The 16,725-nt window shown below is 44.1% G+C and overlaps 1 long non-coding RNA gene across 1 annotated transcript in view; it reads right to left on the bottom strand.

Annotated features, from left to right (window-relative positions):
- Positions 1-16,725, bottom strand: part of LOC148481897 (uncharacterized) — an 86,841-nt gene that overhangs the window by 57,496 nt on the left and 12,620 nt on the right. The gene's annotated exons all lie outside the window — the stretch shown is intronic.

The raw sequence follows: 16,725 nt of genomic DNA, 5'->3' as shown, positions 1-16,725 counted from the left end.
CTACATAATTTCCGGACGCGGAGTGATTGGCGCCAAAAGCGGGAAATGGAAAGGCTCTTTTCATAGGAGGACTCTAACAATATAGGGGTATAAAAAGGGCCCATTTTTTACTTACCATCATGCTTCTGATGAAGGACTTTGTCCGAAACGCGTTAAGCAGTGGTGGATGTTCTTACTGTTGGTGGTATCCGGTATCCAGTCCTTGGTCCTTTTAACATCTGGGCAACCAATGGACGATTTGGACCTCCAAACTTTGACCATTTTGTGGTGATATGCTTTTAATGTTTTTTCTTGATGTGAGTGCAATTTGTTAATAAATAGTGTATACTTTTTCTGGCAATATTACACTATTGTGGTATTTCTTCTTCTTTTTGAGTGCATCAAATATAGGGAGTTGAAGTCACTGGTTAAGGAGAAAACACAGCACTCATTGGAATTATTATTAATTGGGAAACCAATTATAAAGGAAAGTACTGTGGGAAACTATATTTGCGCCAGTACGGGACAATATTTTATGTAATAGAATTGTCCCATTATAAATATACCTACAAAGTCGTGAAGTAGATTTATATAGTGCTTCTTCTAACATACCTTGTAAATATTGACAAGCAGATTTGTGTTTGCTAAACTACATCATAGCAATCCTTGGGTGATTTACTAAGGGCGTACATTTTACACTGGTTTGGCAGATTTCAGTATTTACCCTGCATGCAAAAAAATAGATGTGTTTCCACCCCTTGCAGTCCAACATGGTTTGTCCAGGTACAAAATTACTGAGGGGTATATTTACTAAAGGTCAATTTTAATCGAATTTAAATCAATTTACATCAATGATGTGTTTTTGGGGCTAAATCACACACTTACGAAAAGACAATGAGCCTGATTCAGCAAGGATCACAACTGCGAATGCAATAGCAATTACGCACGCAGTCTCACTGTGATAGTATGCTAATCCATTGTGATCGCAATGCAATCTCAGCACAAGATAAGGATGCCCAAATTAGCTTACACATAACCATAATGTTTAGCAAGACTGCAAAACCATCGGTACTACTGAGCACCATTGCAGTCTCACGCACACTTGCACAAGCTCTGACCTTACTCAGGAATTGCTAACTTCATTGCACGCTGAGTGCTCAGGCTGTTGTATGGCATCGCAATGATTAATTTATGCACGCCCACGCAACAGCGTTCAAACGCACTGGCACGCCTGCATTTCGCCGACCACCCCCATCACCACCCACAAATGTTACTACCTCTCAATCACTCTGCGATGCGTCTGAGTAGTCACTGCGATCGTAGTCCCGATCGCAGTGGCCGGTTCGCGCATGCGCACTGCAATGCCTATGCATGCGCAGAACGCAACAATCGGCCAATTGTGCACGTAATCGCAGTTGCGATCAGTAGTGAATCAGGCCCAATGTTTTATTTGCTTTTTTTAAGTGTTAGTAAATGTGTAATTTATAGAGATGAGCGGGTTCGGATTCCAGAGTTCCGAACACATCTGAATTTAGCATAACCGAGTCAGATCCAAGCAGGCTCAGATGTTCCCACCTTACTCAGATCTCTCAAATCGAGGCAAAACCATAGAGATGAAATCTCGCGGTTTGCAAGCTTTCGTCTCAATGATGAATGTAGTATATAAGGGACCACGCGACGGACATCATTTCACTCCGGCTGTGGAGACTGAACAGGGAGGGTGGGTAGTGTAGGGCTGGGAGAGGTGCTGGTGCAATCTGCTGTGTCCTGGGCTGGTGATTGCTGATCCATTTGATCCATTCTGGTCTCTGGTCACGGTGCTGTCACTGTGCTGTCTACTGATCCATTCTAGTCTCTGGTCATGGTGCTGTCACTGTGCTGTCTGCTAATCCATTCTGGTCTCTGGTCACGGTGCTGTCACTGTCACTGTGCTGTCTGCTGATCCATCTGGGCTGTCTGCTGTGTCCTGGGCTTGTGCTGTGTCCATCTCTGGACCCAAGTTCTGGATTCCAAAAAAAAGTAAAAAAATTAAATCAAAGTGTCTTTAAAGTTTTTATATTTTTCTGTGTGTGCATGCGCTTTAACGGGCTTAACCACAGTAGCGCACAAGAGCCAGCCAGCAACACACGTTGCAACCTTGTGCTGCCTGACTCCAGTCGTTCTAAAAAAAAATAAAATAAAAGTGTCATTTTTTTCTTGTTTGTGTGGGTGGGTTTTCAGCTTAACTGCAGTGGTGCACAAGATCCAGCCAGTAACGCAAGTTGCAACCTTGTGCTGCCTGACTCCAATCGTTGTCAATCTTTACTATGGGGCCAAGTTCTTCTGGAGCTGACAAAAAATATAATTCATCATTTGTTGTTTTTCTAATATTTTTGTGTGTGTGCACGACTGCACATGTGTGAATTTTGTAACCGCACCTTGGCTACACTATTGGTGATTGTGACACTGCTTCTAGACTGCAGAAAAAATATGGAGGGCTGTCACATGACAGGAGAGCAAGGCCAAGAACCACATGTTGTAGCTGCCGCCAGCAGTGCAAGGCCGTCAACTTCCTCGACCTCTAGGAAGGCCCATGCCCCAGGGCTAAAGTCACGCCATATATATGGTAAAAAAGGTTTTACTGAAATTAAGAAAAAAAATTGAAAGGATATTTGACTTTAGATAAACAAAAAATTGGCAATATGCCATTCACTACACGAAGTGGCAAGGAAAGGATAAGGCCTTGGCCTTCTTACTTTATGAAGAAGACTGCTGATTCTGATAGCCCTTCTGCTTTTAGTAGTAGTGGTGGTGGTCAAACTAAAAATGTGAAAGTTGTTAAGACAGCTCCAGAAAAACCAACTGTGTGCCCTGAGGAATCAAAATCACAAATCCTTGAGGAGAGTGCAAGTGTGTCCGCGGTTGCCATGTGTGAGCCCGACCTAAATACTAGTGTACTGGAGGATCCTCCAAGTTCCAACATTTGTGTGCCCTCTGTAAATGTGGGGAAGGGCAGTCAACATCTTGCACATGTAGTCATTGAGGATGCTTCTGTGGAATTGCACATGGAGGAGGAGGATATTTTGGTGGATGAAGGCGCTAAGGATGATGAGGATGTTGATGATGAAGATGTTGGTGTTGGTGATGAGGATGTTGATGTCGAGGATGTCCTTTGTGTAAGTAAGGCAACAGCTGTTGCCCATGGTTTGAAAAAGCCAATGCCCATTGTTGTCATGCCAGGACAAAAGACAAAAAAATCTACTTCTCACGGGTTAAATTATTTCCATCCTGATCCGGACAACAGTTGTCAAGCCATATGTGGCCTTTGGCATGCAAGAGTGAGTAGAGGGAGGGATCTAAACCACCTCCTCCTTGTTACGTCACTTGGAGCGCATTCATCAAATATCAAAGTGTACGTCGCCAAGTTCCAAAACTCAAAACTTAACAAGTCCAGTGTCACCTACCTGCTCCCTCTCTGTGAGATCCAAGCGCCTTCGGTCCCCAACACCAACACATGCATCATCATCTACATCCTCAGTCGTGATCGGAAGTAATTTAAAAAACAATTGACTATTAAACAGTCCTTTAATAGAGGAAGTAAGTGTAACAGCTGTCACCCAGTTTCACAGCGGATCACTGACGCCATGATGGCTGTGTTAGTATTAGATGGTGAAATAATAAAAAATTAAGATGATAGTGTGGAGGAAGTGCAAAAGGAGGATGAGGGGGAAATTTGACACTAATGTGGATGTTGATGATAAGGATGTGGTTTGCATAAATCAGCCACCTGTGGCAGCAGTTCATGGTAAAAAGAAAGCCAGAAAAGCAACGTCTTGGGTGTGGAATTATTTTAATCTAAATTCTGACAACAGTTGTGAAGGCATCTGTTCCATTTGTAAAGCCATAGTTAGCAGAGGAAGGGACATTAACCATCTAGGCACCTCCTCCCTGTTACGTAATTTGCAGCGAGTTCATGCAATTTGTTTAACAAAATTATAATTTGTAAATTAATAACAAGCAGTCCAGTATCAGCTACCAGAAGTTTGGATGCTCTGTTGCTTACTTTAGCCAGCCAGCTTGCTGCAGCCTTTGGCCTATATTGGTGAAAAATAGTGAAATCAATATTGTGAGCTGTGAGGTGGTTAAACATGCCTAGAAATGGCTGAAAATCATTGTTATTAAGGTTAATAATACTGTAGGAACAAAAACAGGCCCAAATTTTGTGGTTTTAGCTGTTTTTATGATTTTTTGCAAAAAACCAAAACCAAAACCAAAACACGAAAACAAAACACGGAGGAAAAAAATCCAAAACCAGAATCAGATTCAAAACCAGGGGAGATCCAGATCCAAAACCAAAACACGAGGGTCGGCGCACATCTCTACTCTAAACCTGCCTGCACTTCATAACATCTGGGGGAGGGCCTTCACATAAAATTGGTGGAGCATTATGAAACCAGGGCGGACCCTGGGGAAACCAGGGTGGAGCCCTGGGGCACCCCCATTTACATCATTGTGGGGGCGTGCACAGCACTCTCCGAGATGCTGGCCAGCCCTCAGGCTGTCCCTACACTCTAGTGAATAGATGCAATGCGTTCTACCTTAGATTACATGTTGCTCTGCTATGCAGAGCAGCAATTTGTGCTCTCCCCAACTCCCCCCCCCCACCGTTGGACACTGCGGGACAAACGGGACTGTCCCCCTGAATACGGAGGTATGAGCTATCTATCTATCTATCTATCTATCTATCTATCTATCACATTTAGGTAAAGATAAGCTTACCATACACAATTAGAAGTCATATCAGCAGAGACAGCTGATAACTAGGGATGTGCGCCTTACCATTTTTGCTGGACTGATTAGTCGTCCAGCTTTGGATTTGGATTTTCCAAAGCTGCCGTCACTGGTTTTGGATTTGGATTTTTTACAAACATTGCCAAAGAAAGCTAAAATCACATAATTTGGGATTTTTTTTTGTTCCTGAAGTATTATTAACCTCAATAACATTAATTTCCAGTCATTTACAGTCAATTTTGTCCACCTCGCAGCTTACAATATTGTTTTCAACATTATTGGCCAAAGGCTGCAGTGAGCTGGCTGGTTACTAAGCGACAGAACAGAGACACAGACACCACAGTTTAAAGCACATCTATGAAACATTGCCACACAGCAGTGGCAGCAATGAAAGATTGTGCAAGATGGAATTGTCCTTGGGCCGTCCCACCCCCCCAGTGAGGTATGGCCAGCAGAGTCACAGTACTTATATAAACTAAACAGAAGGCTAAGGCCCAATGAGTAACAGCGCTTATACACACAGATGGCTATTGCCCAAGGAGTCACGGTGCTTATACACACAGATGGCTACTGCCCAAGGTGTCACGGTGCTTATACACACGGGGGGCTATTGCCCAAGGAGTCATGGTGCTTATACACACAGATGGCTATTGCCCAAGGAGTCACAGTGCTTATATACACAGGGGGCTATTGCCCAAGGAGTCACGGTGCTTATACACACATATGGCTACTGCCCAAGGTGTCACGGTGCTTATACACACGGGGGGCTATTGCCCAAGGAGTCATGGTGCTTATACACACAGATGGCTATTGCCCAAGGAGTCACAGTGCTTATATACACAGGGGGCTATTGCCCAAGGAGTCACGGTGCTTATACACACATATGGCTACTGCCCAAGGTGTCACGGTGCTTATACACAAGGGGGGCTATTGCCCAAGGAGTCATGGTGCTTATACACGCAGATGGCTATTGCCCAAGGAGTCACGGTGCTTATACACACAGCAGGCTACTGCCCAAGGAGTAACTGTGCTTATATACACAGAGGGCTATTGCCCAAGGAGTCACGGTTCTTATACACACAGACGGTTAAGGCCCTAAGAGTCACGGTGCTTGTATACACAGTGGGGTACAGCACCAAAAAAAAAACAGCAGAATATAGCACAGCATACATCAGCGTGCAGTGTGCCCCATATACACAGTCATTTTGCCAGCACAGCCACTTGTAAGTCTTGACACAGCCACTTTAATTAGCAGAGTAGCGCAGCCTGCAGTGTGCCCCCTCACTTAACAGCACAGCCACTAGTATGGAGTCTGGAGAACACAGCCAACTTAATGCATAGCTGTGCGCAGCGTGCACGCCGACTAAAAAATGGCACCGAGTCCCGGTAGCTGCGTCTTATATCGAAACAAGTCTAGCGAGAATCCAACATCTGGAGGATGATGTTCGGCCTCGCAGTGGAATCCGAGTCAGATGGGAACACCCGAGCGGTGGCTTGGGTGGACTCGGATTCCACATGTTTGGAGCGTTTCAGATTTCACAGAATCCGAACCGCTCATCCCTACTGATAACTGACAGTGCTACACAAAACTGACATTTATACAAAAGCTGAGTGACATCACAAAGGCTGTTTATGATGTTTTAGTCACATGATCAGCAGGCAAAAGTGATTAATCTATCTACGAGGTGTGGCTATTAAATAACGAGACTGATGCTATAATTTTGGTTTAATTATATTAAGTACATTTAACTCTATTCCCCTTTTATGTACGCCCCTTCTGCATTCACACACCGCTGCATTCTCAATTTCCATTGGTCGAAGCTGTGCTGTAGCTCATTATCTGTCAGCTATCTCAACAGATGTGTCGTTTTCTTTTTTTACCTCAGTTACCAAACAAGACGGGCTCCCTTGAGCACATATTTGACTTTAGGAAAAATAAATAAGTCACACGGTGCTTGGTCTGGTGAGTATGGGGGGTGTCCTAGAATTGCAATTTATTTCTCAACCAAAAACTGCTTCAGGAGCTGTGTGGGCTGGTGCATTATCCTGAAGGAAGATGAGACCGTTTTTCCAAAACTCAGGCCTCTTCTGATTCTTTCCCGCAAAGATGCTAGAACATTTTGTAGTAATGTTCATTCACTGTTGTGACTTCTGGTACCCAGTCTTCCAAAATATCACTCTTAGGGCTCTATTTATTAACATTATTTTTACTATAATGTGAATAAGGGTGTTTTCATACCCTTTTCACATTATTTTAGTATCACCTACAGTTACTAAAGGGCAATTAGAGTAGAATTCATAAAATTCTACTCCAACCCCTAATTATCACTTATTTTTAGTAATCAGATCGCATTTCCCATAATTGTAAGGGGAAATGTGATCTGGCCAAAGTTACCAAAAATAAAATGTGAAAAAATACCGGGGGAAGCCCTGGGATAATAACGTCACCTGGAGGTGGCGTTATCCAGGGTCTCCCCCGGTTACCGGATTCCTGCTCCACTCTAACAGGCAGAGCAGAGCCCGGAGCCGGCCCCAGTGATCAGATGTGTGGTCTAAACAGACCCCACGCTGATTCACTGTAAAAAAAGTAAAAAAAAAAGAACTTACCTGAGTCCAGGGACCGGAGTTTGGGGCTACGGTGATGTCCTCCCTCCGGTCAGCTGGTCTCCCATACTGCACTGGGGCCCGGTCATCACCTGACAGGGTCTCAGTGCAGTATGGGATGTCACGTGACCGGAGCGACAGAGGACATCACCGGAGGCCCGATAAGTGCAGGTAAGTGTAATTAAGTGAGAGGGGGGGTCCGCAATTGCGGGGGGTGGGGCTTAGCAACAGGGGCGGGGCTTGGCGACAGGGGGTGGATAGCAGCGGCGGCCGGTCGGCGCATGCACGGGGCACTTGTCACGGTATTTTTTGCGAAAATACTGTGATAAGGCTGCAGAGGGGATTCACAGGGACAGAGCTCTAAAGTAAATCCCTGTGATATTGCCTGAATTCGCAATGCGAATTCATTTGGTAATATCACACTACAATTTGTATTACAAATGCGGATTGTAGTAAATAGAGCCCTTGGCAGCATTTCTGTTATCATTCAGATGGTCAATGAATGGTCAATGAATGTCAATTCGAACAATTACATTTTTTTTCACATTTTCATTTGTTTTTTGATGTGCAGGGCCTTCCGGGCGCTCACCATCTTCTACAGACTCATGACTATCGCTAAATCGTTTGTGCCACTCAAACACACGAGTATACGGAAAGATTTGGTGGCCATTTGTTCAATGTAACTAAAAATTTTAATCAAACACACTGCTCTACTTTAAACTAAGGGAAAAACACAACTTATTCGAACTCTGTGTGACAGCAAGCTATCTGTGTGAGAGGGTGAAACTTGCAAAACTGCTTAGGGATAGTCTAAGGTCAATGTTCCCCCACTCCCTTTTAACTCACGCAGTATGGTTTATTTTTTACATGTGCATACTTGTTATTTAATAGCCACACTCTATCTATCTATCTATCTATCTATCTATCTATCTATCATTATTTATTTAACACTTTTTAATATAATATTTAGGTTAAAAAAGCATACTTTACCGTATTAGAAGTCTATCAGCAGAGACAGCTGAGAAGTGACAGTACTATACAGTACCAAACTGACATTTCTACCAACGGCTGTTTGTGATGTTAGCCAATCACATGATCATCCAACTGAGGTGATAATTCTAAACCTGCCTGCACTTCATAACATCTATCTATCTATCTATCTATCTATTTTAATATATCTATGTTAAAAAAGCATACTTTACTAGAAGTCATATCAGCAGAGACAGCTGACAAGTGACAGTACTATACCAAACTGACATTTCTACCACCTGAGGTGATAATTCTAAACCTACCTGCACTTCATAACATCTATCTATCTATCTATCTATCTATCTATCTGTCTATCTTTAAAATTTCATATCTGTCTGTCTGTCTACCACCCTTAAATATTTTGGATTTATTTAAAATTGATAAAATCATGTAATTTGGATCTGTTTTTCCCTACAGTATCATAAAATTAATTTCCAGTGAATTTTGACCACCTAACAGCTCACAATATTGTTTCTACCTATATTGGCCAAAGGCTGGCTAAACTAGGCACACACTCATGGCATTTTAAAGGAATACACTAACCCCCCTAAAAAAACAAAATGAATGAATTTAGGGTATTTTGGAGTTGCTGAATTAAAAAATGAAAGTAGTTTTTCGAATTGACTCTTGTTCACGAGATAATAGATACAATAGGGAGCTTAGTCATAATGCATGCATACATTATGGCAATATATCAGAATATTCTAGAAGGTGAGACATGCAAATATTCTAGGTGTTCACTCCGTAATCATTCTAGAATATTCCCTCGCCGTATATAAGTGATCGGCCACCCAACCAGAAGTCTGTTGGCAGTTGTCTATTGTGATTTTATTGTTTCTCATACGTGTATCTCAAAAATTAGAGCTAATCTAAACAAATCAAAGTCCTATTCTCAAACGTCACCACAAAGTTACCCCACAATCGCTCTAATATGATTGGCAATAAAATGAGCGTTGATCGGTGATATAGCACATCTATGAAATATAATGGCACTGCAGTGGCACACAGGATTGCAGTTTAATAAGCTATACGATCCTATAGAATGTTTTCATTAATCAATAACTAGATCCGAGACCCGTGGCCAGCACAGGTAAATAGAGGTGGAGTATTTAGTAAAGTTAGATAAAGCATTGATTGATTTCTAACAGTAATAATAACGATCAAGAAAAACAAATCGGAGACATGGAAAAACTTTTACTCCACTCCTGTACTACGACTGGCAGCACAAGTACTGGACTTGGTTGTTATGGCTCTTCTATCGACTGATCCATGATTGATTTTGTATTTTACGCCAGGCAGGAGAAAATCTACTGTAGTTGAACTTAACTGCCACCACACCAAGTGAACATATGGGGATACCACCGCACACTGTAAGAACATTAATATACACTGCATTTAAAAATACACACTATACAATTTTTTTATTTGTTTATTAAAGACTGGAATGTTTTTACACACCAGGATAAGAAAATTACTTATTTGCAATAATTATTTTGGGTTAAAGATGACTGGGGTACCACCGCTCACAGAAATATACACTGCAGGTTTTTTTAGACAGAAAGAAAATGTCTATTTTACTTTTCTTTTTTTAATATTAGGTAAAAAAGTATTTTTTGGGGTGCAGCTCACTCAGACAGACACAAAGATACCTGCAGTCACCCTTCCTACCTACTACAGCGGGTATACAATCAGGAAGCCGGCTACCGGATTCCCGACAGCCGGATTCCCGACTGCTTTATCCCGGCGTGGGATAAATGACCGGCGTCTAGATCTAGACGCCTGTCATTTCCCTGACGCCGGGAGACCGGCGCCCGGCATCTCGATCAAAGGGATGCCGGGCGCCGCGAGCGGACAGCCGTGCGGGGGAGGGTTAGGTTTAGGGCACCCTGAGGGGACTTAGGGTTAGGCACCCCCACGGGAGGGTTAGGGTTAGGCTAGGGGGAGGGAGGGTTAGGGTTAGGCACCCCCGGGGGGGGCTTAGGGTTTGGCACAGGGGGGAGGTTAGGGTTAGGCACCCCTAAGGAGGGTTAGGGTTAGGGGGGTTAGGTTAGATTAGTTGATACTTACCTTACCACGATCGGGATTTCCAGCGCTGTCGGGCTTCCGCTGCCGGGCTCTGCTGTTTTGACGGGCTGCCGATGCCGGGATTCGAACTCCCGGCCATGCGGTAGCCGGGATATCATACCGATTCCCTACAGCATACTAATGGCATCCAAATGGCATTTTGTTATGAGCACCTACAGGCCACACCCTCCCTCTACACTCTCCTGTGTAGAATGGTGCCTGATCATGAGGGAACAGGGGCGTAAGTTCATACCAGGGGTAAATTTACTAAGATTCGAGTTTGGTGGAGTTAGCATTCTCTGAAGAGTTTAGACATTTTTTTCCACTCACAAATTTACTAATGTCAAACTTGGGAGAGAAATCTCCTACAGGAAAAGTGAATTGAAGAGAATTAGCAAACTCTCTTCAATTCACCATCAGCCAAACACAATTAACTTTTCACTAGTGAAGATAAGATTCAGGAATTTACCGAGATGAGAGTTTCGAAACTCTCATGAGAACGGACAAAACTCCTGTCCAAATTCGGGTAATCAATTCACCTGCCTGTGAGCTGTGAATTCAGCAGAAACATACACAGGTCAGTGTGACCCACGTGTAACCAGCCAATGAGCGGCCACTATATGTAAAGCAGTCTCTGATTGGCTGCCGGGCCATGGGATTTCCTGAAGAGGCCAGCCTCCTGTCATTTGCGAAGTTTTGGTATATGTGACAACACATATATCAATACTTGTCCGGCATGGTTCGGGGCACTCGTTTTTTTTTGCCAAGTTCGGGGATTCTACTGAGACCAGCGCAAGGACAGAGGTAAGTATAGCATCTTTTTTTCAGGTACCCCCATTGGATTCTACTTGTAGAAGGGGACAGACTAGCTGGCAGCAGGTAAGTATGTGTGAGTGATGTAGGTGTATGTAATAAAGTTTTGCTTTGTACGATGTGTGTATACTGTGGTTTTTTAACAATTTTTTTTTACAGCGGGAGTATGAGTGCCGGCCGCCTGCTGGCAAATGTAGTTCCACAAGTTCCAGAGGGCAGGCATGCTGGCACATGTAGTTCCACGGTAAAAAACAATAGTTTCTATTTTTTACACTACTATTACCCACAGCCCAGGGGTGCAGGAAAGAGCCACAGGCTTCAGACTAAGCCTGGGGTGCTTGGGAGAGGGGGACCCCTTTATTGGGGGGTCCCCACCTCCCCGGCTTTTACTGACCAGCTTGGGGTGTGAATGCTTTGGCTGGGGTGACAGGGTCCCCCAGCTGTGGCATTACACCCCGGCCAGATTGAGTCTGGTGCTGGTTTTAAATATAGGGTGACCCCCTACGCAAATTTTCCCCCCTATTTTTAAAAACAGGACAGGCTCAGCAGCCAGGTGCTGGTTCCTAAAATATGGGGGGACCCTATTAATTTTTCCCCATATTTTTAGGAACCAGGACTGGCTGAGCAGCCTGGGGCTGGTTATACTTTTAGGGGGGACCATACGCCATCTGTTTTAAGAAATTAACTCTTTTTTATATGTATAACATACAAGCAGCCTTCACATATCTCACTGATATGTGCAGGCTGCTTGTTCGGTAGAGTTAGGCAGAGAGAAGACACTGCAAACTCGGGTGAGAAATCTCCTTTAGAACTTGCAACTCGGGGAAGAAATCTCGATCTGCTTCACCATCGGCAAACTCACTCTCAGCTAAACTCACTTCTTTGTAAATTTGCGAGTTTCAAAAGGCTAAACTCACCCGAGTTTCGGCGATGCTAATCGAGTTGGAAAAAAAAAAACTTGATCAGACTCGATTGTTAGTAAATTTACACCCAAGAGTCTGGCGGCAAGATCGTTTTTGGTGCCTTCCCCTCCTCCGCTTGCATTTACTTCAAACACCCCAGTCCCAGCAGCATTCACACACACTCCCCCTAAACCACATTCACTACCAACACCTCAGCAGCTGCGTTACAAACTCTTCTCCCCCTGTATTCCCTCCCAACACCCTAGCAGCACCCAGACACATACTCTGCCCCCTAAATTCACAGCCAACACTACAGCAGCACCCAGACACACTCTCACCACCTCCTGCATTCACTTCTAAAACCTTAGCAGCACCCAAACACACATTCCCCCCTGCATTCACTACTAAAACCTTGGCAGCACTCAGACACAATCTCTCTCCCCCTGCATTAACTAGTATCACCATACAGCACCCAGACACACACTACCTCTCCTCCTGCATTCACTGCCAACACCCCAGCAGGGACATCCAGATACACACTCCTCCCCCAATTAACTACCAACACCCCAGCACACAAACACTTTTGCTGAAAAAGTCTTTGTTCTTGCTATTTACTGCTCCCACAGCAACAGCTGAGGAAGCAGTTCCATGTGTGAGAGAGAGAAAACAACAAAGGAGGGAGGAGCCATGCACTCAAGCCTATGCCCTGCCCCTTTTATGTATATTGGTATGCAGGACCGGCCCTAGCCCAAATTTTTTGGTAAGCGAGTATATTTTTTGGTACCCCCCCTATGCAGTGCCCCTTTTACAGTGCCACCGGTAGTAGTCCCCCCTGTGCAGTGCCCCTTGTGCCCCTAGTAGTATTCCCCTTATATAGTGCCCCCAGTAGTAGTCCCCCTATGCAGTGCCCCCAGTAGTGGTACTCCCTATGCTGTGCCCCTTTTACAGTGCCACCGGTAGTAGTCCCCCCTGTGCAGTGCCCCTTGTGCCCCCAGTACTATTCCCCTTATATAGTGCCCCCAGTAGTATTCCCCCTATGCAGTGCCCCCAGTAGTGGTACCCCCTATGCAGTGCCCCCGGTAGTGGTCGCCCCTTGCAGTGCCCCCAGAAGTAACCCCCCCTGTAGTGCTCCCAGTAGTAGACCCCCCTTGTAGTGCCCCCAGTAGTAGTTCCCCCCCTTGTAGTGCCCCCAGTAGTAGCCCCCCCTTGTGGTGCCCCCAGTAGTAATCCACCTCCCCCCGCCCGCAGTAGAGACGTAATAAAAAAATACAAAAAAACCCCACTTACCTGAAACCCGCTCCTGCTCCTGGTCCCGCAGCTGATATCAGCTACTCCGTCCGCCGCTTTGCACTATAAGAGTGATGTCATGACGTCACTCCCATTACCCACTGCGGGAGCCAGAAGATGTCCGGCTCTGGCAGTGGGAGCAGCAGCCGATGAGAGTCTATCTGACTCTCATCAGCTGCTAAAGCAAACACACAGCTGCCGGCGCAAGCGGCTGTGTGTTTGTACTGTGTAGCGCTGACCGAACTCCGTCCGGACAGCGCTACACACGCGGTGCAGCTGTGTCACAGAGACACAGTCTGCCCGCGGCCCGCAAGATACGCAGCTGAGGCACCCTTCACTATGTGGTGCCTTACGCAGCTGCGTACCATGAGTAACGGGAGAACCGGCCCTGTTGGTATGGTTTCTTTGCTGGAGATCCGTCCTTAGAGACTGGACTCCAGGGTGGAGACTCTGCGAGAGGGAGGAACACGGCATATGCCCCCTGGGCTCCCTCCTTATTCCCGCTATAGTGTGCATAAAGCAGAACCTGAAGCAATGGAGGAGGTCAGTATGCCCGCTTCAGTGCTGGAGCTTGGAGGTGACCACCTTCCATTGTCTCCTGTATATCCACCCCTGCAAAAGATGGACTCTTATATGCAATCCAAAACACTTGAGATACAGCATTTCCAGGGAAAATTATACTTTGCCTCATTCTGAAATCTGAATTTGTCAGAAAGATATGAGCCAGGACTCGGATCCACTTGGAAACCCCAAGATTGAGTGTTTTTGGATTTCAGCAATCTAAACACACACTTCTCTAGTTAAAATCAGCTTACCATACACAGTGATATGTTATAACAGCAGATACAGCTGATACATTAATTTTATACAAAGCAGGGACATTCATGCAAAAGCTGAGTGACATCACAAAGGCTGTTTATGATGTTTTTAGTCACATGATCAGCCTGTACAAATGATTGATCTTAACCTGCCTGCATTTTACCACTTCTATCTATCTAATTCTATATTTATCAATATAATTATTTTCATATTAGAGTAAAATAAGTTTTCTTTACAAATTGAGATGTTATATCAATAGCTGATAAGTGAATTTGTATTTGGTGTTTAGGGGCTTATTAATGGTGTTAATGGACCCCAATAATTAACCTTTTTAACTCGCCGCGGAGTCCGGAGCAATTCAGCATTGCTCCGGCACGGTGACAGCTGATGCGAAATCAGTTGTCCCCGCATCACTGCTCCTTTCGGAGCAGTGACAGGAGTGCGCATGCGCGACCTACAGGTCACGTATGTACACAAGAGCCCCGATGACCGGCGGAAGGAGCCGGACAGGAGCGGAGGTATCCAAAAGGATTCTTCTTCGCAGCCCGGACCTCCTTCCCATGGCGAATGCTACCACACTCAAGCTCTGATATTGTATTTTCGGAGCTTGATGAATTCTGACCCCCTACTAGTGTATGGGGACAGCGGGCCATTCCGCAAAAGGAAGGTAAGCAGGAGATATCTGTGATATCTCCTGCTTTACCTTCTTGATGAATGGCCCGATAACTTCATTTTTACAATCGCAGGTGAAAATGTTCATTTCTCCCTGCTTTGGTAAAAATTAAGTGATGATGAATAAGCCACTCAATGTATTTGTGAACATGTCTAAAATATTAAACAGTACTGCCACCTTGTGGATTTGATAAGCTTATACTTTAATGTCTCAGTTTATTAGTTACTGCAAGTAATCTTTGGCAGCAATGCATATACATAACGTTCAGTACAGTAATACATCAATGTTTAGAAAGGAAGTAGATCTTGGAAGTTACAGTATCTTAGTTTGGCAGCTGCTGCAATGAGCAAAAGGTTCTGGTTAACTACAATAGTAACTAAAAATATGCAGGCACTGGGCCCAATAACCAGATTGCAATCAATGGCTGGCCACACACATACTCTTTTACCATTTCCAGATCAACTAATTATCTCACAAATGTGCCAGTCTGTTTCATCAGCTGACCTGTTTTTCAATCCTCCCCGATTAAATGGGTTGAATATTTTATAATTTAACAGGTGTTCACACATTGTGCCAAGGCTGTCCCTAGAGTTGACAGTGCCTGAGGCAAATCCTCCTGTGTGGGACCCCCCTTTTTAGTATAATTTCAGGTTAAATCATTCTGGTTTTGTACAATTAGATGATTAATAAAACCATGGAGAAGAGTGCAAATAAGAAAACTGTATAAATGAAACAACACAACCTTCCTTTGCAAATAAAGCAATGACTTTGCAAATTTTTAATGAAATAAGATAAATGGTCAATAAAACACCTAACTACAAAATGCAAATCTAAATAAAAAATAAATACAAATACAAGTAAAATAGGCTAAGCTATGCAATTACTGTATGCATACTATTAAAAAAAAATGAACTTAAAGAAATGTTTTATTTTAGAAAGCTACTAATCATTCGATGAAGTCACACCAAGGAATGGTCTCTTGTTTCACTGATGCCTGGAATTTCTGGGTTCTAATATCTTCTGTCTTGAATCTGATGTGTTACCTATCTTAGACAAATAGAAAATATACCATCCTCTCAGATGTTGAATGGGTACCGATCCCATTGTACCACTGTGCCCCGCATCCTAAGTAACCCTGCCCGTTAGTGCCTAAACCTAACCCTCCTCCTTTAGTGCCTAACCCTAATCCCCCCGTTGGTGCCTAACACTAACCCCCCTGTGGTGCCTAACCCTAACCTCCCTCCCCAGGAGCCTAACCCTAACCCCCCCATGGTACCTCCCTCTGCATGACGCCATTTTGCGAATGGCAACAAGACGCCATTTTAGTGAATCTCACACAATATCAGTACATAGGGCGATGTTATTATTTAGCGTCGTGAAATTCCCATGCAATAGAACACTATTAAAAGTTCTCATTATATAAATCCATACATTTACTAAAACATATAAAATGAACAACCCTACAAAACACGTGGCACAGTGCACTCCACAAACACGTAGACGCACAGCGCTAACTAGCGTCTTTTCTTAATATCCCCACACTTACATATTGCACACTTACATAGAAAGGTTCCCTAGCATTAAGGTTAATATTCAAGGTTATATTATGTTATGAATTGACTGTATTTAAGATCTAAGGTTTAGTACATGATAAACAGACCGTGTTTGCTGCCTTTCTGAACCACTGTTTATTTGCAGATTTCCGGTTCCATCGGCGAGGAAATCGCAACATGCGTCTGCGAATTATGGATCATAGAGAGATAGGCATTGAAATGTACTCTGTAA

This window comes from Taudactylus pleione, unplaced genomic scaffold (genome assembly GCF_031769625.1).
Source record: "Taudactylus pleione unplaced genomic scaffold, aTauple2 ptg000556l, whole genome shotgun sequence".
Taxonomy (NCBI): Eukaryota; Metazoa; Chordata; class Amphibia; order Anura; family Myobatrachidae; genus Taudactylus; species Taudactylus pleione.
Note: the sequence above shows the minus strand (reverse complement) of the source record. Positions and strands in the feature narration are given on the sequence as shown.